The sequence below is a fragment of the Lepisosteus platostomus genome, chromosome 4, assembly GCF_059453375.1.
Source record: "Lepisosteus platostomus isolate fLepPlt1 chromosome 4, fLepPlt1.hap1, whole genome shotgun sequence".
Classification (NCBI taxonomy): Eukaryota; Metazoa; Chordata; class Actinopteri; order Semionotiformes; family Lepisosteidae; genus Lepisosteus; species Lepisosteus platostomus.
Window position 1 is genome coordinate 3,522,664 of NC_142614.1, and position 27,435 is coordinate 3,550,098.

At 41.1% G+C, this 27,435-nt stretch overlaps 1 protein-coding gene across 1 annotated transcript in view; it reads right to left on the reverse strand.

The window, feature by feature from the left end:
- Positions 1-22,063, reverse strand: part of lrfn1 (leucine rich repeat and fibronectin type III domain containing 1) — a 103,950-nt gene extending 81,887 nt beyond the window's left edge. The window contains exon 1 of the mRNA XM_088627598.1: positions 19,809-22,063. The gene's annotated coding sequence lies outside the window, so the exon portion shown is untranslated. The remainder of the gene's footprint in view (positions 1-19,808) is intronic.
- Between the last annotated feature and the right edge of the window lie 5,372 nt (positions 22,064-27,435).

A 27,435-nucleotide genomic window follows, 5' to 3' on the forward strand; every position in this document is an offset into this window, starting at 1 on the left:
CCTCGTGGGGGAATTTATTAAATTCCTCATCCTGTGTGGGTTGTAGGGTGAAGATACAACAAGTGTTTTACAGAGTATGCACTTGTTTTCTCATTCAGTTTTGGTTTGTTAGTTTGTTTACATATATTGTCTTCTGAGGCAGCAGCATGAACAGCACCATTAGGTATAATTCTCGAAAAAGGAGTACTTGATTGCTGTGATTTTCCAGATCGAAAAATAGGTGAGTATCATCAGGCGTTCCATTTCAACCTAACACTGTCTAGCTCTGGGATGTCCAAAGTTCTGTCTGCAGAGTACTTTAATACTCCCCCCTACTGGTCTCTTTATTGAACTGCATGTGTGGCCCATGATGGTGGTGGTCTACATTGAACTGGACACCATGCAAGAGAGTTCCACTTAGCAATAGCTCAATTGGAGATGGTAGGAGTACAAGTAAAAAATGATTTAAAAAAATTCCTTTTAAAATGAATTGTTAGTTTTCATTTCTACATAAACAGAGAACTGTTTGTGAAATGTAGAGCATAAGAGACTAACTAGGCATAGCAACAGTTGGTTCGTCTATAGTTGTACTTTAAATAGGGTAATCCTTTTTCACTGCAGCCTACATAGTAACTTATTATGACAAGTGTAATGTTAGAGCCAAGTTTCTATTCATTAAATTACTTTAATAAACAATAGTCCTGTAATGTACTGTAACATCTTATATTTGAATGGGTTATTTGTTAATATCACTATTCATGGCAATACAAATAAGCGATGATGAATGAGGACTGTTTTACATTTTTACTTTATTACTAAGGCATTTCCATGATAGCAGTCATGACAAACTTACAAAAAGACACTTTATCATTGCAATTCATGCAGTTTTTACAATGTGGGCATCAGACCAACAATAGCTATGAAATGTGGCCCTGTGTAAGCTTTGTTTTATTTATTTTTTATTTTTCAATATAATAAATTCAATTAAGACATTTAGCTGTTACATTCCATTCTGCTCTTCTCATACTGAATTGTGCCAGATGTTAGGTGCTTTGAAAATCAAGCTGAAGTCCCCAGCACACACAAACTGGAGAACAAAGGCCTGTTTCAGCCACTGAGTGCTTCCAAGACCACTCTCTCTACCACTTAGAGTATATTTTGAAATTGCTTAGAAACAAAACATATTTTCACTAGCACAGCTCCTCAGCGAGTCTTCTGCAGGACAGGCAATGGGATTAACTGCAAACTTGTGCTGTTTTAATACCTTTCGACTTTGTAAAGGTTTAAACCAAAGGATTTATCACATAATGCGGTCAATAGCGATAGAGAAGAAAGTCCTGCCACAGCCAGGCAAGTGAAAGTTAAAAGGCTGCCATTGAGCAGCGCTGACTCTTCTATAATGCATGTCGGCGTGTTTCTGGCTCCCTGCCGGACCCACACCCCCAGCAGAAACAGTGGAACTGCCAAGATGTGAGGTGAACAGGAAGCACCTCAGAGGCTGGTTTCACACATTCTCTGTGTAAAACATGAGGCACTGGAATCAGGCGCTGTGTGTTTGAGCCATGCTTTATGACAAAACATCCCTACAAAGATTCTAACATCTCATCGCTATTCTGTTGAGCCTTTTTGAGGGAAGCTTCGTGAGGAAAACAAAAACAGAATGAGAGTAAAGAAGCCTCCCCAATCACAAGAATACAACTTTTTATTTAAGTGCTTCTGCTTAACATGCACAGGCATTGTGAACTGCTTGAAAAATTGGACCTCCCTTGGAAATACTTCCCCTTTCCCCCTTTTGGGTATTCTTTAAAAATATATTAAACAATTCTTCCTTAAAATGGAAGAGCTGTTAAATTAATGTGAGACTCTCAAGAATATTTGCAAACCAAGTAATCAAAATAGCAGCACATTACTTAACGATGTGATTCTTCTGATGAGGAAGACGAGAGTGGTTTGAAACAAAGGAGGAGATGAAAGATCTCAAGGTCCAATAGTATTGGTTATTTTTGCTTTTATGTCACACTAACTCTGCTACTGTGCTGTAGGTTTCCTGGGTTTTCCTTGAGTATCTTGGACTGTTGGACACTCTCCCAGAAATGGCTGGGATCAGTACTGGAGAAAAGTACAAGACAAGACCCACAACCTGGAGGTCAGACTGTCACGCAATCATGGGCCATAATCGATCAGAGAGTGACCAAAAGTACATGAAATAGACAGAAAAGAGCATGAAAAGAATGCACTCACAAGCATTGTTCACCTTCCATGAATCTCTCAATGCACAATAGCAAGCTCCAACTAACCTGGGATCATCATCAGCCTGGGGTTTCCTCAGCCTTTTCTAAGCCAGACTCTGAAATTACTAATCATGGGGTTATTTGTTTCTTCCATTCAATTTGCCCTGCAGCTCTGACCAATGGGAGGTTTCCACAAAAACACGACTGATTTGGCAATACAGGCATAGAGATGTCATGTTAATCAGGACTCCCTGAATGGAAGAAAACAGGCTGCACAGTAACCACCAAAGCATAAAAAAACTGATCTGGTTTGTCGCAGTCAAACGGATTTACTGAATTCCATACTGTGTAAAATTACAATCACATTTTAAAGTCCGCCACGTGTGGAGGAGGGGGGAAAGGACACAGAAAATTGAAAGCCCAGTGAGCACACTGGGTTTTCAGCTGCATGCGTACACATTGGTTAAATCAAGGGCTGATTTCTTCATCTGGCACTCAGAGGTGTAAAGGGCTTAATGTCAGTCTCCTGCTTTTGTTTCATTAGATATTTCAGGAGGCTGACTCACTGTGCTATTAATGACAGACGTGAAAGCCTTGCTGATAAAGAGCGGGAGTGGGGTTAAAATGAAAATGCAATGAGTGGTCACCTGCTAAAGTCTCTTTGCAGCCTTGAGACCTTTACTAGAGGCTGATAAATGTAGTCAAGAGTTCAATCTTACTATCAATACTGCTGCTCTATTGTTATTGCTGTTGCTATAACTACTGCTGCTGCAATTGCTACTAGTGTTGCTAACAGAGGAAATTATTACTGCTACTGCTACCATTACTTGTACGTCTGCTACTACACAGGATTATAAAGGTATTAGTATGGTAATAAGGATCAGAGTGATCATCTCTGCATTCCCTGTTAATTATTTCACTTCAGTTTACCTGCCAGTGAAATTCTATGTTATTTTCTTAAATTATCACCCAATTAACATTCAAGTTAAAGGTGTCTGTAGCAGAAACACATACAACCTCATATTACTTAAATAACTATATTACAGCACATGGAGAACAAAACACTGAGAATGATTTTTTTGCTATAATAAATTAAATTAAGACATTTAGCTGTTTCATTTCATTCTACTTTTTTCCATACTGAATTGTCCTAGAGATTAGAGTTTCTAGTTGAAAATAATAATTACAAAAACACCTCCAGATACAAAACTTTAGCCCATGGGATTAATTTTCCATGATAAACAGCTAAATTATAGAACCATTCAGAAGTATTGAGATGGGGTGACCTCTTCTCTCATTTTAATCTTTCTTACTGAAAAACGCAGTAAATATGTTATTCTTATTCATGTTTCCTCCTAGGCTGCTCAGCCATGATTCATTTGAGATTAAATGAACTGGAAATGCATAAATCAGAGGAAAGGAAGGGTTCAGCACACAGTAACATCTTAATCTTGGGATTATAAGTATATTCCATCCTTTAACAGGTATGTATGAAATCAGATTAGATGGATTGTTAGAATCTGAAAGGTCAGTGCGTGATTTCCATTCAAATGCTTTCAGCAGACACAGAAGTCTTCCCAGGTTCAGTTAGGGTTGTAATTACTCAACTGTACAATACTACAAGAGTTTACTTCAGTGGCTTGCAGTTTATCTGTGATAACAAAAATGCCCTATACAGAAAGAGTTTTTTTTTTCTGAATGAATGCATAGTTAAAAAAATAACAAGGCCAGAGCCCTGGGGAGGCACGGGTTGTGAAAAATGCAGATCATGCGGAATAAATGCAGATTTTTTTTTCATGCGCCGCAGTGCATCTGACTAAAATATTGGTTTCTGGAGCGGAGATAACTGAACTTAATAAAGTACTAATTTCTAGTCATTGCAAAGGCTGGGTTGTCGGTGCCAAACTGTAAAGCATCCCCGAGGGAGAGAGAGATTGAGAGAAGAAGAAAAAGAGAAAAAGAAGCCGATAACCAGAGAGGCACTACTGCAATTCAAGGGATTACTGCTTGACAGAAATGTAGCTCAAACAAATAGATTTCCAGCCCCAGAAAGCTAGCTGCGCACTGGGGTTCGAAGGCAGAGCTGGAGAAAGGGTACAATTATTTCAACAATTACCAGAAGGAAAGTGCCATGTGTCTAACACCTTCTCCTCTTCACAGCTGTGACCTCTTCAGGCAAAGCAGGAATGGGTGGAGTGTTTTCTGCCTGCATTTCGGGTTTCAGAACTGCCTCATTTTCCACATCTGCTGCAGAATTTCTAGTTGGCGTTTTTGTGAACACAAAACTGTTGCGGGTTTCATGGGAGCTTACCCGTTGTATAGATGTGTTCAAGCTGCTGAAGAGCAGATCTGGGTCAGATTTGTGCAAGAAGAACACTTGGGAAATAAAAACTAAGAGCAGCAGTCAATGAGTTACAAATCTAAGGATGGATTTTAAAGATGAAGGTGACATTAAAAACATATTCTCCGCCTTTGCTCCAGATCTGTAACAGGGTGTACAAATTCTGAACAAAGAGTTATTCAGACTACTGGGCCATTGGAAGAACAGTCTGATAATTAGTCTGCTTACAAATCCATCTTCTTCAAAGCTAGTGCTTTGCTGCTGACACTGACCGCTCTGCTTTTTCAAACCGTGAACAGAAACAAAAGATTACAGACTTGAAACAGTTTGGATAACAGTTCTCCACTGATCAACATGCACAGCATCTGATCTGCCTGTGTACACAAAGTTATTCTGTGTATTCCAGGCAGAAAGTGTGCCACAGGGATACACTGCAAACCCAATGTCACCTTCAGCTCAGAGCTGGTCACTGTGAGTGCAGGCTGCATCTCTAATGGTCTGATTCTTCCATCCGAAGGACAAACCGTCCTCAGAAAGGTGTCCATCTTTCACGGGTAATGGTTTGGAAAACCTGGCTGTCATTAAGAAGCAATAAAGCAGTTGAAGGCCAGAACTGTTTGGGGAAAAAAAAATAGATCCCGACTGACTTTTTAATTCCAGTTCAGGTCTGGCTCCTAAATCACAGGCCTGCCATAAGATCAGTTTGGGAAGTATCACTAAACCTTTGACACAAACGGAAAGTAACTAAAACAGGAGGAGGAAACTGTCCTCCAATTTCATTTTTAAAAAAGTGCAAAAAGAAATAAAAGAAAATGCTGAACAATGTTCGTCCCATGCTGTTACAATGATTAGAACTACTTAAGAGGATCATCTGTATGGCAAGCAACAGGAGTAATAAACACAAACACAACATAAGTTACAGTATGTTTGGATATTCAGAACATCTACAGTAAATATAATTCATACTCTTGATAAAATTGTAAAAAAAAAAAAAATTGATAAAGAAAGCTTTCCTCATTAGAATTATTCTTAAATTGCAGGTAATAGGAAGTTAAGGTACATTTTTGATGTATTTATGAGAACTGGATAACTGAGTAAGAATTGATTAATAACTCCAAAGGAACAAGTAATAGGTTTATTCCATGCTGAAAAAAAGAAGAAAGAAAACACATTAATTGTGAATGAATAAAAATAAGTTGGGGTGATGTAATTTGTGGTGTACCACAGGGACCTCAATTAGGAGCTTGTCCCTTCCTAATTTAAGATAAGATAAAATCACTTTATTGGTCATATACAATTTCTTGCATAAGGAATTTGTCTTTTCACATACCCCAACTTGCTCTCCATGAGACACACAGACAGGGAGAGAAGCTTGGGGTCAGAGCGCAGGGTCAGCCATTTATATGGCACCCTTGGGGCAGTTGGGGTTCAGGGCTTACTCCCAACGGAGTAGGATTCCTCTGCTGGCCACAGGATTCAAACCGGCAACTTTCCAGCCACAGGTGCAGATCCTTAGCCACAGAGCTGCCCCGATTTATAGTAAAGATATAAATATTTTAGGTAGTACTAATTTAATACTAGAGGATAAGCAAACTGTAAAAACTGAAGTATATTCAAATGTTTTTAAGCAAAATTCAGACTGGGCAAACACAGTTCTTATCAAATGGAAGCAAGTAGAGCATAGCAAAACACAAACTGAATATATTCAGTACAAATTATTTTAATTTACAATGTTTATTGAACAGGTACATGACAATGTACAGTAGCATGTCTTCAGTTAAGTAAACTGCAACACATGGTGTCAAAGGAAATTAACTTCATGTGTGGGAAATGGCTCTCCCATTAATTTATTAATAAATATTAAATTAATCAAGAGTAGCTTAGCTCCTTTCACAGTGACCTGGAACTCCATGATTGATAAAACACTAACCTTAGAACTGTACACACGAACCACAACATCGCCACAGAGCAGTGGACATACTGTAGGTTCCTTTGGAATCATGTGATGACATAGATAAGATACGATCACTTTATTGGCCATATACAATTTCTTGCATTAGGAATCCATCTTTTCACATACCCCAGCTTGCTCTCCATGAGATACAGACACACAGACAGGGAGTGAAGCTTGGGGTCAGAGCGCAGGGTTAGCCATTGTACAGCACTCCTAGAGCAGCTGGGGTTAAGTTAAAAGGGTGTTCTACATTCACAGGGGTCGTAAGAAAGGATGCAGCGGGAAAGGCACTAGAAAATGAGAAAGAAACAAAAGGAAGGACTTCATTCAAAAAAAATGTGATTCCAATGTCACGGAACAGCAAGAAAAGAACTGAAGAAGAAAGGATTGTTTTTCTCATGAAAATAGCTGCAATTTGTTTTTCTCATAGAAAGCGTAGGATAATGAATTCAGCAACCACTGAGAAGGCTAAAAGAGAAACAGCGAGAAACACTGCAAAGTAACAGTTGGATTAGCAAGACTGGTCGTGCTCTACATCTTCCATCAGTTTGCCCAGAATGTGTTGAGATTCAACTGCAGGGCTGCAACTTTTAAGCCATCCTAGAGAAGGTTCAGGCCTCTCTGTGTTAAACACCCTCCTTAAGACCCTGAGCAGAGGAGATCACCTCTACAGCTCCACTCTTTTCCCAGGATTTCCCCCAAGGGGGTAGAAAGTGCCAGCCCTATCCCCTGCTATTCCCAAATTGCATTTATTTAATGCTGAAAACACACACAGGTACATTCACTTCATTGAACTTGTTCAAACTCCTTCACCTGCTGTACAATAGGTGTCCCTCTCACTGAAACACAGAAAGAAAGAAACGACCTTGCTTCTCTCAACTCAAACTTGAACTCTGAACCACACACTGTCTGATTCTTTTACAAGCACTTTAGTAGAGCAAATGTAGATGACCATGTGAGAATAGTTTATGAATCTGGAAGAATACTAACAGTATGCAAAGTGTCAGTGATAAGTGCCCAGCACTAAGTCATGCATATTAAAACACAGAAGAGTGTTCCCATGGTGTTAATGTATTGCACAATTCAACATTAACAGCACTTTGGCTCTGCCTTATACAACCCCTTAACGCAATTGCTACCAATTCTTCTTCATATCCAGACATGTAAAGAGGTCAACATCTGAATCTCATCAAGAGCTGCAGTGCTTTGTATGCTAGCATCCTGTTTCAGTGCTGAACTAGGCACTGAACTAGGCTTCCTACATTTTCTGCTATGCCAACAAGCAAACACATTTCAATAATAAATAGCATCCTGTCTGTCGACAGTATGTCAAATATTAATGAGTCCCTCAATGGTGATGGGAGATGTGAGCTGTCAGAACTTAAAAATGTATAGGTGTTGTACTGCAGTTTGAAAAGGAGGATTCTATACAAATATCTAAGCACCTTCCTGGTGAAGGTCTGAACTTCTACTCGAGCTTTTATTTATAAACAAATTGTGATCTGACAATCATTTTGGTATGTTAGTGACTGTAACAATGCAGCTCATGACCCCTTTAATAACACAAGAGTCTTGCTCAAGCTGAATTTCGTGTAGCAGATTTGGATGTTGTTGGGTTGTACATGTTTTAAGAAATTATATGGATATAAGAAAAAAAATGAAAAGAAAAGGCAGCTTGGATATTAGTTTTCAAACGGGATGCCTTGTTAGTCATGTGAGGTGAAAGACCGCTGGTGCCAACTTTGATTATTCCTTTTTATGTATTGGAAACACCCTGAATTGTGAGGTGCTAGTTGTGACATAGGAAAGTTTGCATAGATAAGCAAATATAATATGAAATATTGAGAAAATCTGAAATCATACATGAATTAGAATCGTTTGCAATTCTTAATGACTGTTTTCTGCAACATTAAGCCACCCTGCAGCTAAAGACTACAGCTTAAAGGGGTGTTAGTCCCTTGTAGATAAAGTCCCCCAAACAAAGATAACTACCCATTTATATAGCCAGGTGGACTGAAAAAAGAGTCTATAATGTCTGATCCAAAGACACAACACTGTCTGTAAAGGAGTATGTGGAGGAGGAGTTCAGAGCTCCTACAAACGAACCTTCTGGTGACAGTTTTACTGTGCTTCACACACAGACAGCTGCGCTGGCTGACCAGCCCGCCCTCTTGCCTCTGTGAGCTGGGCTGACAGACAGCAGCACCGCCCATGTGACCTGCCCCCGCCGGGAACAGGTGCTGATGACAGTGGGGGCACGGCCACTCTGTCAGTGTGCCGTCCTGCTCCTGATGCGAGCGAGGTAAGAGCGAAGAGACAGGAAGCGTCTGGCAGCATCCAAAGACAGTGTTGCCGGGGACTGGAGTGGAGCGCCCTGGCCTCAGTGTCAGGGGTCCAGACTGCTGACAGACAGCGGTCAGTGATGCCTCCCAGGAATGTGACTTTCGCAGCAGTTGCAAATCAGCACCACTGCCCCACAAGGAAAAAGGCTACTTTTAATGCCAGAAGATTGGATATAAATATGTGCACCTAACTGTATATAGTATTGTATTAGTATTTTATTACAGTATTTTAATATATAGTATATTAGTACAGTATTGTAGTATTTAAACTACAGAACTGAAAATAATAATTGCCTTTATCTATTTTGAGTGGGTGTTTATCTGAAATGTCGTTTGTTTGGATAGCTATGTTCATGTCAAGGTTATTGAATATCTGCTACTTTTCTGCATCAGAATATTTGCAATAAACATGCAAGAAACACATCAACATTATATACAATATCATCCTGTTTGCTGACAGCATAATGTCAAATATTAATGACATTTCTAAAATTCTCAAACTTTGCAGTCTTTCTTGTAACGTGTTGTTGATTAGAGCTGGTTTTGAAGGGGTCCTACAGCTATTGACTTAGTAAAACCTAAATTGTCAGAAAGCCTAAAACTGTCCAGATTAGCACTTTTACTAACACATGGGTCTTGAAAGCATAAGCCCCTGTTCCTCAGTGAGTTTATTAGTGATTCAATATCAGCTTCCCACGGTCAAGTGAAACATGTCACCATCAGTAGGAATTACCTTCGACAATTCAGACAGTGCCTTCTGGCATCAGTGTTATAGAGAGGGGCCGTTCATGTAGTTTGGGTAGAGGATAAGCAGTGTTGTCTGGCCTGGATGTTGAATTAAAAATTCAGCTCAGAATTTTAATTTGTTTGAATGCCTGGCATTTCAGATCACAGTGTCTGAGCCTCTGCTGATTATATTGGCTTTTGTCCTCTGGAATATAATCTCTCTTTCTGTGAATGGGTTATCTAAGCTACTAGCGGTATTCCGCTCTAACTATAATGTGTATTCATGTCGGCTCACAGCAAGGTACGTTTTGCGCTCTGTGCTCAGCGGAGGCAGCAGGGTGTAACCTGGAGTGTCTAAAGAGGCAGACTGTCCTCACTGTCCATTTGGCCTTTAGGGATCCACTCAATTCCGGTTAACGCATTTTACTACTCTACACCTATTGAGATTGGCTATAATATTCCCAGGCACCCTATCTATAATTACATGCTAAAACCAGTTCATCAGACTATTCCTGAGGCTTCCACTTAGAAACCTGCCATAATTTTTTAAACATACTTACAAGACAAAATCATTGACATCAAAGCTTAGTGTCTAAACTCCTCTATTCTCTTCCTGGCAGATGCTGCTCCTGTATTTATGAGCACAGCTCCTTCCCCTGTCTCTGAATTGACTCCGAAAAGCAAACACATATTCTCTAAAATCCTTTCGAACCCCCTTACTGTGTTTCAGCATTTCCATACTCTGTCCATTTATCACTGCTATCACTTTTAACTGCCATTAGAGGGTCATGGTTATTCTGATCTGTTCATCCTGAATTTGAACTTTTTCTGCTCTTTTGTAATTCTCTTAACCATAACTATTCTTATTACTGTACAGTATGTATGATAGTCTCTATTCTACTTTATCCTGAATTTGTGATGTGAAAACCATGTACAATAATTACAAATACTATTAAAAAAGTGTGACAATAATTATATCAATGTACCATTAGAGGACTGGCAATTTCATTAAAAAACCAAACGATCTGGAGAGATAATATGTAAATACAGTAAATGCTGATTTTTAGCCCCATAGCATTGAAGTCTTTTAATTATATTAAACCTATTCTCCCATTGGACTGGGCATAAGGGAGATACGGTAATGATGAAGTCCACGACTTGTTTATGAACATTGCTGTCTTTTATTGGTATTTTAAAATGAGTTGGAAAAATAACCGACTTACTGTAATTTTCCATAAGAAAGGTTACAGATGAAAGGGGGCCATTCTGCCCAGCTAGCCCATTTGGTATAGTCTATTACATACAGCACCACAAGGTCTACATTATGGCAGAAAAGTAGATTATAGCTTTTCATACAACACAAGTATTCACTCCTTAGGAAAAGCTGGAGTCAGGGAACCTGAATAAACAGCTCTTTACATACTGATAGTTCCATCTTTCAGCTGTTTATCCTGTTTATGTAGTGGCAGTTAGCGAGATGATACCTTCTCCCTTTTCAGAGTCACATACCAATTTCACAGTAGGAGAGGTAAGGAATAATTATGCATTGCACTGATTAGATAAAGCACCCTGCAATGTAGAATGCAAATTTAACAGCTCTTCCCTGGTTTAGATAGGCACAACTGTTTTATTCCTTGTAAAAAATATCCTGTATCACTTGGCCCTAAGTTTTTATCAACTAATTTGCAGTGATACCACACTGACAGACGTTTTTAGGCCTCCTATGCTGTTTTCCTGGTAGTAATAAAACTATGAAGCTTGTGCCTTCACATAAAATGGGAAGGTTGTGCGTGTAAACGTCACAGTACTCAAGTAGCCCAGAGTAAAGAAGAAATCTAAACATTTGTCAACCAAATGTGCAGTTTTCAGAAGACTATGTGATTCCCAGAGCTAATCTCTCAGAGGAATAATCTTTCTTCCTTTTTCCTACACAGATTTGGCAAAGCTGTGTAGTCTATTAAGCATGCCTAGTTTTGAAAGCTGAAGACATATTCTAAACTAACACATGAAGGGGCTGTAGATGATTAATGAGGCTGCCTGTGACTTACTGTACATTCAGCACAAGTGTTTCATACAGCCTTCGAAGACTGGTAAGATCTCCTGTATAGAACAAGACACGTCTCCAGCAGGCAACCTACATTTTAATTTCAGCCAAATTAACAAGACATCCTGAGTAGAAGACAGCTGGACTTTGACAACGGTGATTGGGACTGTTTGCTGTTTTGGATGGTCATACAACTGAGATGTTTGCAAGCTGCTCTCTTTTGTACTGTTTGTCTGTAATCTAGATTTTAAATTCAGCAAACAATATTGTTTCCTTATGGGGAATTGGCATTCTTGAGAATCACTTCTACCCACTCAACAAATTCCCAACATGAAGCTCACTACAGTGGTTAATTTGCAATAAGACATTGAACATGCAAATATAATATATTATTAATGTATGAATTTACAAATTCAAGGCAAGAAAAATCATTTCATTCATAACCCTTCATAGAAACACTACACAACATGATAAACCCACTTGCATAGCCCTTTACCAGCCTGCATTAATATGTGTGCAAGTGACAATACAGACACAAGATTATTATTATTAAATTCAGGCTCCCCTCTTTCTGTAGCTTGTATGCTTGCAAAACAGCCAGAGTGACCACCAAATAAAGCACATTACAATGGCATACAAGTGGAGTGTGATCAAGGGAAAAAGGTCAGTTTAAAATATAAATTTTCCTCAGTCTTCATAGAGGTTCATCTGCTGTAAATCCAGAAAATCTGCACTGTAGCCAAAACTCAATGCCTATTATCGCAGTTGGTTAATCCACTTCCAGACACTGACTCCTACCCAGGTTCAATCTCAGATACATGTGCGATTCATCTGCTAATATCATATGCTTGCTCCTGTCTGAGGATTTTGTGGCCATTATCTCTCAGAAACCGAATTGAATCTGCACTTATTTTTTTTACATTAAGAGGCTTACAGCAAGCCCTGCTACCTTGGTAGTTGAGTGTTAGAATTAATAAATAGCTACTGACAGAAAAAAAGGAAGAAAATAAATGACATTGCTTTGCACAGCATTATCCCATTTGTTAATGTACTTGTGCATGATAAACATGCTACCAATCAGGAATTAGACTCGATTCAATGAGGCCATCTGCCTCACACTGTATGAAATTGATAATTCCAATCTAATGAAGACTTTATGTGCAGTGTGCATTAAATTGCTACACCTTGGGACATTTAGGGCAACAGCTTTCTAATAAAAGACTCGATTTAAAAATGAGGCATTTGCATGTAAACTCGCAAAAGGCCAATTGGGTTTGTTTCTTTCAAAGACAAACTGCAATTCTGTTGTCCTGTGTTAGGTTAAGGCCCAATGGAATGTTCATTTCTAATTAATAGTTAATACATTCATGTTTTTATATGTGTAAAAGTAATATTCTAAAAGCATATTTGTGAAAAAAAATGAATAACAGTCTGAATAACTGTATTCTGTAATTTTGATAATTTATCACATTTTTCTTTGTGCAATTGTAATAATGTTTTATTTTATTGACATACGTATCATATCCCCGTGTAAATATTTCAAAAGCAAAACACATCTGAAGAGTAAGAAAGGAGGGCCAGGCCCACCAGGGAAAAAGAGAACCCTACTGTTGTGAACATCAGTGCCAAACAGCCTTGTCACCCTGCTCATCTGCTCCGGCGCTGACATGTCCTTTAATTTCAACTCGTGTGAACCCACAGGACCAATTGTCAGTGCTAAAGTGAGAAAACCAGCCCATTTTCAGTGTTTAACACAGAAAGGCACTTTCAGCAAATAAAGGCTCAAAGCCCTCAGGAAACAGAACACTTAGACTGCTTTTTTTGGCCCTCTCCTTATATACTGTACGTTACACTAATTACAGTGTTGCCACCTGCAAATTAAAACTGCCTAAAGACCATCTTCCCAGAACATTCGCCACTGGATTTATCCGTCAATCTCAGGAAGATTGCTGAAAATGGGAAATATACATTACCAAGAAGGCTACCTGCTGTAGAAGAAGAACCTCTGTTCCGGGCTCTGCATTGGTTCCTGTACCAGGCGAGTCTGGGACCTGGAGCGCCTGGTCCCGTTCCCCCCTTTTTCCCCCCGACCCTCTACCAGATACTGCTCCAGTTTTTAATCTCGTTTGTCTTTGTCTCGGATGGACCGCCCGGCTCTGGACATTTGCCTTGACTTGGATTTCCCTTTGGACTCCCTTTTGGACTGTTGGCCTTGGATTCACCCCCCAGAACACCTGCGCACCTTGGACACGCCCCCTGTTTTCGCCCCCTGACCCCAGCATGCTTTTTTCCCCGTGTTTTCCTCACTCTTCCCGGGATTGTGTCGTCTGCATAGGGTCCTGAAAGAACGCTTCCATTACAAAGACGGACGCCCGGAAGCCCACCTACCAGCGAGTCCAGGAGTGGCCCGACGGCCACATGTCTGTAATGGATGGATCACCCGGCTCTGGACTTTATCTCACTCTGGATTACCCTTCGGACTCCCCTTGGACTTTCGCCTGGACCTCGCCCCCGCAAGCAGCAGTGTACCGTTGACATGTCCCCCTGTTCGTCTACCAGCCCCGTTCCTAGTCTTCTCTCCCCCATGTTGGTTTCACTCCCTTCCGGATTCTATCGTCTGCATAGGGTCCTGATTAACGCTTCGTGACAGGAACTAAGTGATCCTCCAGCTTCCCGCTCCTTTGTGGGGGTCCAGGGGTGTGCAAGGAGAGCACGGCAGGAGTCAGCTTAAGCCCTGGGCTGCGCTTCCTGGGAAGACTCACCTAACCTAACCTGTACCCCTGTACTAACCTAAGCACTTGTCTCGGACTAAGCTAGGAATAAAAACCAAACATCAAAAAACCCAAAGGTGCACAAAAAACATCAATATATTACACATAAATATAAGTCATTAAACTCTAAGTGACATGCATACAATGGACCCATTAATTATGTGTATGAGTCTCTTAGCCAGTGACTACCCTCTATATATCTTGAGCATCATTTAGGCCATTCAGTTCCTTTCTTATCATCACCAAAACACATAGCACTATTTATGTATCATGACATTAACATAAGCACATCGATGCCTGTCCAAAGCATGGCTATGATTCAAACACAAGACGCTTTGAAACTACAAGACTGCTGACTGTCAAATATGTCACAAAACCTAGTGCTGCCATAAACTTTGCTCTCATTCCCCCTTGTATTCTGTACTGATGTCCCCCAAGCTGACTAGTTCTGCTGCCGTTCTTCATCAGAACATGACTGGTGAGGATCTCACTCCAGCATCCAAGCTGCTGTTTTAGCTGTGGTTAGTATGTTTTAATGGGTTTACATGTTAAGAGCGCATCTTTAAAAAAATGCAGTTTCTGGTTGACAGTGCTTGCTATTTTATTCATATATTTCCTTCCTAAAAATTGAGTAATTTGCTTTGGTATAAAAATATCACTTTGGAAATTCACATCAAAGCCTCACATGCACCTATTCTGCATGGAAGTACTGTACAACAGAATAAATGGTGCTGTATGTCTATGTCCTGTGTTATTTTTGTTTTATTCGGTTATGCTGTTTAAAGTATTTTTAAGCTATAGAGAATCCTCTGCTGCAGTTTGTAGACACAGTAGGTTTACATTGATATACTGTACATTTCCTTGTTTTCTGATTGCTCATCCTGGATGATATGACTAGGATCTAGACAGAGCAGGAAGAGAAAGAGAGAACAAAGCAAGGTGGAAATGTGACTGGTAGAATAAATCTGTTAAAAGAGAGTATCCATCTCTGTCCAGGTCCCATCCTTTCATGCTGAGATTTCAGCCACCACTTCATGAACTTCACAGTTACAGTGCTGTGATGAAGGCATAATACATACTGTGACCTGCATGACCTGGATCTGAAGAGATTAGCCAAATGCTAAGTTAACCTAATACTTTGTATTAATCTATTTCTACACACATTTAGTTGAAGGCAAAATTGGCATCATATAATTTCTACTTTGTGCACCATTTCCATAACAAATCAGAGAATATCTCAAAAGCACCACTGTGCACGCAAAGGACCAAGAGCAGCCTGATCAAGGCACTCATGTTGACTAAAGCTGAGCTGACTTCCAAAAGAGAGTACAGGTTCTACACCCCACTGGAAGTGATATCAGGTGTTATTTTCTAACTCCACCAGACTCTGTAACAGCTTCTTCCCGCAGGCTGTCAGGCTCCTCAACACCCTGGGATCTACCTGCACCCACCCCAATTCCAGAAGCAGGGTTTAAGTCCCCCCAGTGAGCTGTGTAGATTGTATGATGTATTGCCTTGTCATTTGCACTATCTGCACTTTGCACTATGTGTATCCTGTCTACAATGTCTATGTCTGTGTCCTGTCTGTCCTGTCAGTAACTGCATCATGGACCAGGAGGAACGATATTTCATTCCACTGTATACTTGTATATAACTGGGATGACAAATAAATGTGAACTTGAACTAGAACTATTTCTATGGTCTTAGAGTTTCCCCAGAAGCTCAGTCGTTGTGTTTGACATGTACAGTATATACTTCACATGTCATGAATGTGTGTAGATCTGCAATGCAGATGCCCTAAAATAATAATTGTATTAGTATTATTATATTGCTTTGCAGGCACTTCCAGCCTTGTTGTGGGTTTTGGCATAAAACAGTCAGCCCTTTGACCTGGAAAGTGTATTTATTCCTTATCCAGGAAACCCCAATTGATGAAATGCTGTAATGCACAATTAGCACTCTGCCTACAGAAGCCAGAAGTCAGTGGTTGTGCATTCCTGTTAGTAGCAGGTGGAACGTGTGAATTACAGTGTGGCACAAATAATGACTCATCCTGGGCTTCTGGACATACAGTAGCTGTGAGCATGCAGGGTTTCTTTAGCTGAGACACTCATGCAAATACAAGCCCACAGATCTGCATCTGTGACCACTATACTGTAGTTCCATTACAAATATATATAGTACATTTCACTCTCTGATCTACCATCTCAGTCTGTCATCCAACAAACATTGGCAAGTCCCAAGCTACCAAGGAGTAAGTTGCTTTTTGGAGTCACAACAGAACAGTCTACCCTGCCGGGAAGGCAAAGAAACAACCAGACAAGCAGAGCAGAATGGTAGTGATCATAAAACAAGCAGCACACTAAGGAATTCTGGCAAAAAGAACCCTATTTGTATTTACACTGGAGGGACACAATGGTGATATTATCAACAACAACACAAAAACCAAAGTAAAACTGGATTCATGTTAAGAATAAGCATCAGGCTTATTCTAGGGGCTAGGAGAACACAGGTTTAGGGATAATTGCATGAACTGAACTGAATGAAGATCATGGATTGTAAGAAAAGTTACAAGATGAAACAGCGAAACGATTGGAAAGAAGGTTTCTTTGAAAAGCAACATTAACACACTGTACTGTATATTCAAAACATTCTGAAAATGATTACATGCCAACTCACATTCCAGCTCAGGGCTATAATTTAAGCAGATGTGGGACTGAGTATGACCTGTCATCCAAACGCAAAAGAAACCAAGCGAATCACGAGCAGCTGTTAATATGCATCGGCATTGTTTGATAGCCAGGCCTAAACCAACAAGTGTTCATCAATGTTAGGTCCCGTTCCCTTATTAATTCAGGCACTCCAGATGAACCGACGCAGCCAGAGATTAACCAGTTACTACTGTGTACCTCACCTTCCTAACCACGCGCCTCGCGGTTATCTGTCAGTGGCCCCAAGCGGCCGCGCGAGTGCTTAGCGGTTTCCCGCTGTCGAGAGTCGCAGCAAGGATGGTGGTGCTGAGCGCCCCAAACAGGAGGCAGACGGGTCGTCACTACGCGGACACAACAGTTCTGGTGCATCGGATCCAGATTTTATTTTCCCATTTCTCTCACTTTTGAATAAATATCGGTCACCTTGGGGTCGCGACACAACAACGCTGGACTAATGGTATTAGCGTTATTGTAAAAGGTTTTTTATTTTATTTTCAACGCCTAAATGATTGAGAGTTACAAGCGGTTACAAGATTCGTGGTAATAATTAATGCATGTTATTGACATATACCGGTAATTTCAGGTCACATTTAGACGATGGCTTTGCAACTGCAAATTAAATTACAGCACGGCCGTTGCAATACATTTTCATGCACAGTGCGGGTCCGTGTTCAGAAAGTGTAAATAAGCAAATTACTACTAAGAGCTGCCAAATTAAACTCTTGCAAATGAAAAAAAAGTTGGGATGATACGCCCTAGCAACTCAACATGCATATGCAACAGCCGCGCGCTTCACAATACTTTGAAATGCAACTAATGCACAGAATTGTACACCCATAAAGGGGTTCCACTGGCATTTTAAACTAAACACTTCACATTTTATCACATTTATATCTACCTGAAATGCAATATGAAAAGGGCTCTGAGTTTTTTTCTATATAAACCGCAGTGCCAACAACGTTTTTAAAGAGAGATCTGCATTTTATTTATTTTTTAATTTATAAATAAAATCCAAGAGATCCTCAGACAGCCACCCACAGACAAAAAAGGTTATGAAGCAGGCGTGCTGCAGCTGTTAAAGACAGATAATGCTAATGGCCCTGGAAACAGCATGCAACAAAGCTCAATTGATATTAGTGTCTAAACAACGGGTGGAGCGGTCGAGTGACAACACAGAAGAGCGGGCAATAGCGACGAAGCCTCTGCAACAACAGCAACACACGCATGCCAAGCACTGGCGCCCACTGCGAAACTCCCCTCGTGGTTTCCTTTTTCAAAAAGTACAGTATATTGCTCCTGCCACGCGAAGACATTTCACCCTGAGAGTTGGCAACACGACGATCAAAAACGCGATCATGAATCAGATGCAAGCAGGGATGCCAACTGGCCCCAGATTAACAGAGAGCCTCTTCACCTCGCCTTTAAATAAAACACAAGGGGAACAATCACTGCTTGGAAACTGACAGGTACTGCTTATGTATCGCCAGATGTTATTCAAATAGATTTACGAAAAGGCGACATCAGGGATATTTTGTATTTGCATCATTTCTTTATTGCATATTGCGAATGTGGTGGAGGCCGGGTGTTAAATCATACATCTTGCTAATGTGCAAGAAGCCAGTAATGAGGATCAGCTGATCTGGCCATCTGATCAGGGGAATCTCTGATTGACAATATGAAAATCAACCAACAATGCCATTCTGCTTACTTTAGACGGGAATTGGTTTCAGTTTAGAGGCAAACAGCAAAGCCTCCCCTGTCTCAGTGTGCCAGCTGGCAACCCTAGATGCCATCTCCCTAAGGAGACGCGGGATCCGTTTCAGAATCGATGCAAGGTAGAGGAGTAGTGTTCATGCAGACTTCCTGGATCGGTCTTAGATCATTGATCCCAGCTCACACCGCACAACACGCTTCATTTGAATCTCCCCTGTGACCAGCACCCCTTATATAACCCGTACAGATGAGTCCGCTTAGGGCAAGAATGGCTGTAACGAAATGGATAACAAGTTGTCTGGATGTTGGTTCAACAACACAGAGTTCCATCCGGGGGGGAATCATTGAGGAATATATCTCTATAACCCTTTAGAGACTGAATAATCACAGATTCAACTACACAGTTACTGGGCGAGAAAAAGAGACGGGAGGACAGAAAGACCGGGCGAGAGACAGGTCCCCCACCTCACTGTTTATTAGTCGAGTTTTGTGGGCGAAGGGGACCGGATCTGTCTTTCTTCTGGGCTTAACTAACGCCATTAGGTAACACGGAGAACTCGCCCAACAGAACATCAGGAAGAGGTGACAGAATCCGCGGTGCTGAACGATTAAACCACAGCTGGATACAAAGTAAACACTCTCCTAATAGATTTTTCGTTGGTTTACTGGAAGATCCACTTCACTGTCTTGATTTATGGTGTTAAACCCTTTCCTAATCCTGTTATATTAGGAAGATTAAACGGGGAGGGCAGATCCACACAAGTGTGAGGTATCACCACATTCTATAGTTAAGTAACAAGAAAAGACACCTAATCCGCCCTAATTCTTGATTAGCTCTCGCAGTTTAACGATGAAGCACATTCAGTGCATTTCTGCTCCACGTTACCATTATGCACAGCAATTTCATAATTAAAAATAAAGTTGAGCTAAAACAAATACAGTATATCGCTCGTACTCATCGATGATTAAGACTGGTAGAACTGGAATAGCATTTACCTTTGAGAAGGACCATTAATTTGCTTAATACGGCGCGGTCCAGTCTGGTCTCGTGGGTAAATTTCCTCAAAATCTCCAAATATCATCACCTTGTCGTAAGGAGCGGTCGACTATGAATGCAAAAGGATCCGTTTGGGTGTCTTTTGTATAATGACAGTCTGTACCTCCGAGGAAACCAAATAGGTGAAGGAGTAGCGCCTCGCAAATTAAGTATCCAAAGAAGAAACAAAAAGAAAATAAAGAAGAGTGTGCTCGGGAAAAAAAAACTTCTCAGTGGAAATTAAAGAAACTGCAGAGCGCTATTAGAAAAAAAAAATCTCCGTAACCCGCATAAGGTTAAATTGAAAACCGCACCTTAATTCCAAACCGGTCCACAGAAGAGGCGGTAATAAAGCCACAACCCAGATCTGTACTTCCAGAGCAAATGTCCTACTAAAGCACATAGCACCTGAAAAGGAGAAACGAACAGACCACAAGGTATGCCCTTTAGGTACTAAGCGTCGCGAACAGCCCCTTCTTCCGTATAGTCTCGAAAAATGATCTCCGGACCCTTTGGGTAATTCCCGTTTTGCTTGGTTAGCTGTGATAATAATGAAGGATAACGCAGGGAACCGTCCAGTCCTCTGTCATCACAGACAGACAACACTTTGGTGACAGCGATTTCTTAAAAAAAAAAGACGCAGAGAAACCCGGCAGCTGGGGGGGGTTTGATTCAGAGGAGCTTGTGATAATTTGATCTTCCTCCGTTGTCCTCTCCCGGCGTCCTGGCGTCGAAGAGATTCGAAACTCTCCAGCGCAACACAGAATAAACTGGAACGACTTTACTTCTCCCCTCTTTTTTTCCGCGTCTTTCCCGGCTTTTAGGAAGCACGGGTTGATCGAGCAAACCAGCCTGGCGCGGGCTAGTTCTCCATTTTAATGCCTCAGACCTCGTCGCGCTAGATCCCCGAGGATTTCCACTTCATTTGGGATCAAACAAGGGAATCCCACCCACGCACATTGCTAGCGCGTTTGAAATGCACAGGCACACGTATACAGTCTATGTGTACATGCGTGTGCTCTCGCATCTATGTTGCCGTCCCCCGGCTGCCCTCCATTCCCCCACCGCACGGACGCAGTGGGCTGTTTCTTGGAAGAAATCAGCTTGCTGTCTCCAGTTTCACGCCACGGGTGAAAGCGAGCAGGGAGGCAGAGGGCAGCGCGCGTTTGAAAGAAATGAGGGCAGAAAAAATGACACGCATCCGGGCAGGCCTGTTAATTTAAGCCGGATCTGGCCAGAGGGAATCCTGCAACGGGACTCCTCTCTTTAAAAAGATCAAATGAATCAAGCGCTTAAGCGGCTTGTGTTTGGGGGACTGGCAGGTCAGCCCCGGTTTGATACCACGCACTGTAAATGCAGAGCGACGTGTCTTGGCTTGGCAGCGGGTCTCGGAGAACGGGCTGGGCGGCTCGATCCAGCCGCTGCGTGCGCTTGTAATTTGTCCTTATTTGTTTCCGGATACACGCCGGTCTCGCCGTTGAGCCCGCCAGCCCCGGAGGAACGGCAGGGTGTTACCGTGCTCCTGCGCTACACAGCCTACGGAAGAAGAGAGCAAGAAAGACATCAGTTGTCCTCGGCGATGCTCGAATCGGATACGTTGTGGGAGTGTTGCGGCATTCCAGTCGCATCCCAAAACTTTGCATAAACACTCGGCTGATTCCTGACGCTCTGAATGATTCCTGCGGCACGGCAGCGTAGTTTCTCCTGCTTGAAATACAGCATGACGGCTTAGGAGACTGTCCCGGATACGAATGCAGGGGTGTGTTTTTTTTTTTATTGCTGTCAAGCTATGAAGCAGGCAACACTACATAGAGATTGACGCTCTGCTGGCAGGATGGCTACGGCGACCAGCGCTATACAGTACATGCCAAGGAATCGAAAGAATAAACAACCCTGCAGATGTCTTGCGACAGGGAATCATCGGCTAAATCGAGAAGCTGATTAACGACTAAAAGCTGGAATCAGTTTCCAGTATCTCCGTAGACAAGGCGCCCACCAGACACTAGGAACTCCGCTGCCGCGCGGCTTAAGCGAGGATGTGCGAGTCTGAGAGATTATTCCCAAAGCTCGCCTGTCACAGGGAAGATGGGGGTTTCGGGTCGCTTGCCGGCAGATATGAAGGCATTCCAGGTCTAGCATTCATATACTCCAGCTAAAACTGATCTCAAAAGACGCTGCGCTGACATTCAGTATATCGCTAGCCTGAAGAGGTGCTGAAATGACTGGTTATAAATTGCTAAGGAAGGAAACGTGCAGAAAGAGGCTCTGTATTTTTATTTCAAGCTGCATCACATAGAGATTCCTTCCTTCACCCGAAGCAACAGTGCACACAGTAGTATCATAAGCAGAGAAATTAGAAATGTTGCCCCTCCGTGCCATTACTTCACTATCAATCAGTTTATCGGATCCCTTTCAATTCGGAAAAGGGCTGTATGTACCTTGTACCTCGACTTGCTAACCTTGTCAGCAGAAGTGAGTTGTCACCCTCACGCCAGATTTCATCCGGAAGGGACACGGGTGTACCGTTTCTTCTGGTGTCTGAGTGGCATGGTGAATGGAAGCTCCGAGCGGGTATCTATAGTGGCTGAACTGTACGATTCTGAAGTGAAAACGGAATGTATGCACGGAGAAATGTATATTTTGGAAGGTGAACCTAACATACCAGCAGTGGGGAGCTGTGATTAACGGCTTGGACCCTAACTGGACGGTTGTGGGTCGAAATCCCATGTGAAAAACAGAGCTATTGTAACCTTGACCAAGGTACTTCACTCCGCTTGCTCTATTCAAAATGCCCAGTTGTATAAACGGCTGCAAAGGGAATGAACTATAGCTAAACATAGGCATCGTCAGGCACATTCAATACAACAGATCTTACATTTTCTTTCTGACAGTTTATGCGATGGATTGCGGCTCAGTGGGACGCTCGTTTGCATAATCAAACCATTCCCCACAATGTCGCTGTATGTTTTTTTCCCCAGAATGCTATAAACCTCCACGAAAGCTGTCAAATGAATGAACAATGTCTTAATCACACACTGCTCCAGTGCTTCAGACACTTATTGCTAACTTTGTGCAATGTTTCCTTTAAAAAAAACCCCACCATATTCTACCACATTTGCGCTTAACGCCTTGCGGGGAAGCCGAGGAGTTTCAAGACGATCAAACCCGCTCCGGCTCGGCGCCGAGTGAAGGAGCTGTCCAGCGCACAACGGCCCTGAAGTACTCTCGTCGATGGTTTCTGCCTTCTGCCCTGCTCACTTCCTAACTACAAGAGTCACACAGGAGGCATTGAAATACTTCAAGTAACCGACTCGTGTAATTGGAAGAAAGATTAAATGATACTGACAAAACGACATTTTTTTTTTAATGGCGCCCCTCTATCACCTTCGGAAGGCTAAGGTGAAGTGTAACTAACGTCCACCTTTACAGTAAAAGTGAACGCAAAGCCATCTTGAAATCAAAACTTAAATTTTTGATTAAAGAAGGGGGAACAGCTTAAATAAACTAGCACCTTCCAGACATTTCATATGCTCACGAGCGTGTATACGTGCCGTGCACTTTTGACTGAACAGTTCAATGTCTGGGACTTTCCTGAACCCTCTGCCCGCCGCGCTAACACACGGAGCAGCACTCCCAGTGCGGATACACATACGAGCACAAACAGGGGAGACAGAAGGGCGTTCCTTGCCGACTGCCTACCCCTCCCCTCTTTTCTCGATAGATGATTTTCACCAAAGAGGTGCTGCACTTCATCACGGCTCAGACATACAGTAAGCGACAGCCGACAGACCTACGGGGCGCAGACGCTATTTTCAGAGTGCGCGCAAGAGCGAGACAGATGCATTAGCAGGGCTTTTTCTAGATTCCTCCGGTGTAACTCCGGTGTTAAAAGGATAGGGCAGACAGAGAAAAACAACGCTATTTCTTGCCTTGAAAGAAGAGCACAGAGATGGAGAAGGTCAGAGGGACTTTACCATTTCTTGTTTCAGGAAATAATCTACGTCGTCCATAATAGCTAACGACACGCGAAGCTATTGCTGTTTGACAGGAGAAAAGGGGATGATGCAAAAGTTCTGAGGAATTAAGTAGTCCTATTTGATAATAAAGTCTAATCACTTTTTTTAATAAGTTTTAAATTAAATTAAGTCATTATGAGATAAATCACGTAATTAAATAATGTGATCGAGCGCCTCTGCTGGCAAGAAAAAGCATTTACATGACCAAGCTTTATTAAATCAAGAACAAGTTACTTTAGAGTACATTGGATAACCTTCTTGAAACATCTTATTACTTCATTAAACAATGAAAGAACACTCCATTATTTAATATTACATTGTTATAGTTACATATTTTTATGACTTTATCATTTCCAATTATTTTATATTTTACTTTTTCTGATTTAAGTGATCTTTAAGCAAGGTTCCTGTGTCCAGTTTAGGTCAGAAGCCAGCTTTTTTATCTTTCTATACATAAAAACACAATATAGTTATATTTCAAATAATGACTATACATATTTATAGACATCAAAGTTGTAAAATATGTTGTAAAGTTGAGTAGAATGCCCCACTAAGCCTACATGATAAAGATGATAAAGAATCCTTTTCGGTTTAAACTGGAAACCTGTAAAATTGAAAGACTATGGTTGGAGTGTTCTTTTATCTGAAATTGTCTGCATGCTTTCAGAATCTGAAGTCTGCAGGAAGCGATTGTGCAGTTAACAGCAGTGCACAGTTCACACGTCACCTTTTCTAATACTATAGTAGTGGGGAAAAGACATCAACCAGATTCAGAGCCTAAATTAGGGTTGGAGGACTTGTCTGTGAAATATTAAAAGAAACAAACATTTTGCTGCTATGTTTGTTGTGTAACGGTTCTTCAGGAGTTTTATGCTGTAGCAGGGTTTTGTGTCTGTATCGGCACCTATATGAGATAGACAGAGACTAATGATATTATTGACATAATAACAGCTAACATACCTGCTAATGACTACCTTAACCATCAGCAGGAAAAAAAAGACCCAGCCAATATTATTAGGCCAGGCAAGGATCAATATCAACCATGGAAGGTCATTACAAATACAGAGAGAAAGCCCTGAGGTCTTTGGTCTCACACTGATCAGTGTGAAGGCCGTTTGTTAGGATGTGTCTTGACAGCACAGATGGGAGGTTTGGGGCACTCATTGCCTAGAATCTGAAAACTTGCAGAAAGGTCTCATATTTGTGGTGTGAGACAAGAGGCCTTTTATTTCTATTGGACTATAAAGCAAAATGACACTCAATCTTGGGACAGTGTCTAAAACTCAGATGGTGTCCAGGGGTATGATCCAAAGCACAGACAGAGCAGGAAAAGGGTCACAAATGGTCAATCAAACATCACTCATTTGGTATAAACCTCCTCTCTTCATATGGACAACCTTACATTTCTGCTGCCTTCTTCCTCTCGAGCTTTCATCTCATTGTTGCCTGTGAAAGCATCAATCAAAAGCAGTTACTGTACTACTGAAGCTGTACGCCACCAGTACTTCAGGATAGTAAGTTAACACCAGCAAAGGCACACCACTGTAAATCTTTTTAAAATGCTAAATGAAGAAAATGTTTCTGAATGTACAGGTATTTGTAACATGTCATAAAAGCTCGATTTCTATAGAGGAAGAAGGAAAAAAACTCTAGTCGAGTGCAGCAGAAAGAAAATTCATTTTAGTGGTTCTGGCTGTCTTTAGGCATAATAGAAGATTTAGTTTTTGAAGCTCGGAATGCAATCCAGATACACAATGTTGTGCACATTACAGCTCTTGCTCAGTCTTCAATTACCCTTATGACAACATGAGGAATTCTGACTGTAAGGACCAATGTTTTATTCTCTGAGAACTATTTTCAGACACTTGTTCAGTGGCTTTGTCTACAAATCAATACCAGAGTAAATAATTTATTTAGTAAAACAGAACCTTATAAATTAGACTGATTAGATAGCTGACAACACATTTGTATCAAAAGACATTGGAGAATGTTGTGCATTTCACGCCCTTAGAAGTCAATAAGCTGCAATGCCTACAGGACGAGGTCTATTTATTTACTTCTGCGCCTTACAGATGAACAATATGAGTCTGCCAACAGTGATGGAAGCCCCAATTATTGTTATAAGATTTTTAAAAATGAAACATAGACTCTCGAATAAATAAGATGTATTCTCTAAAATTTCAAGCTTATTTCCTTTTGATTTTCTCAAAAAAAAAACAACAGAAATGATTGCATGATTCCTTAACTTTAAGAATAGTTTGGGGGGTGGGTGTGTGTGTGCAAACAGCTCTTGAAGCCAGTCATTAGAATACATTCAGCCTACGGCTTATGGGTATCCCTTAAATAATCAGTTTCTAAACAGTTGGAACATCATCATTTTTTTCACTGAAGCAGATGGCTTCCTCAATTAAGCTGTTTAGAGATCATTTGATCTGTATGATCAAATGAAAGCACCAACACCCTGTAGTTCCTAAGGACCACTTCTGGCCATCTCTGATTTAAATGAACCAATTAACTTACTGAATGGATCAAAGCTCACATTCTATGTATTTTCTTACAAATTGACAATTTAAGGGTGACCTATTAGCCCTGCCGGATTGTGACTTTCTAGGATGAGGGCTGGCCACAGAACCTAGAGATATAGCTCTCTATTCATATCCAGATCTACAACGTGGGCATATACCCATCTGTCTGTTGAAATATTGAAACAGTGTTGTATATATTTTTCTACACATAATAGTGACAGACAGAAGATGGAGGAAGAAGATAACTTTTGTATAAATTAATCCTTGAACTTGGGCTTCCCGTGAACTGTTTCATAACTGTGATTGATGGGTTTATTCCGATTCACTGTCCATCTTAATTGTCTTCTTACTGACAAAAAAAAGTGTCAGACACTGAACTTTGAAAATATTAACACTGATTAGATTAAGACTATGAAACTGAAATCCATCTATTTTAATGGGGAAACTGGAAGCAATATAAGAAACAGATTAGCAGGATGGCTCATTAAATTAGTACTTTGGCATTTTGCTGTCTTCAGTGCTTTATTCCCAATCAATTGTGACCTATCGGGAGAGCAGAGCTGCCAGGCTTGAAGTCACATGGAGAAATAGACCTATGGAGACTCACCAGGGACTGGAGGACCAGTGAATTAAAACAGTAACCACTGGATAAAATCCTTGATTTGGGAAAAGAGATTATTATATACTGTAAAAGCATTAATAAGGCTTTTGGGAAAGGTAGTGTAGAAAGAACACAGCATAAGGGTACCAGATTCTGAAAATGTCTCATCTCCTTTCCTGTTTCCACTTTGGATCTCCTGCAAAGACCACACTCTTCAAACATGCGTGTCCCTGTGGAACTCTGGATAACTCGTTCCTGTCACTATCAGAGATTATTAATAAGAAAATCAGACAATACATTTTTGTGCAATAGGAAAAATATAAGACAGAGTTTTCGTGTTGCTGGTGAAGCAATTCATTAATTTCCTAGCAACCAATAACCAGAGGACATTGTCTATGTCTTCCACCTCCCCTTTGGAGAAAAAATACAAAAGCGCCTCTACAGT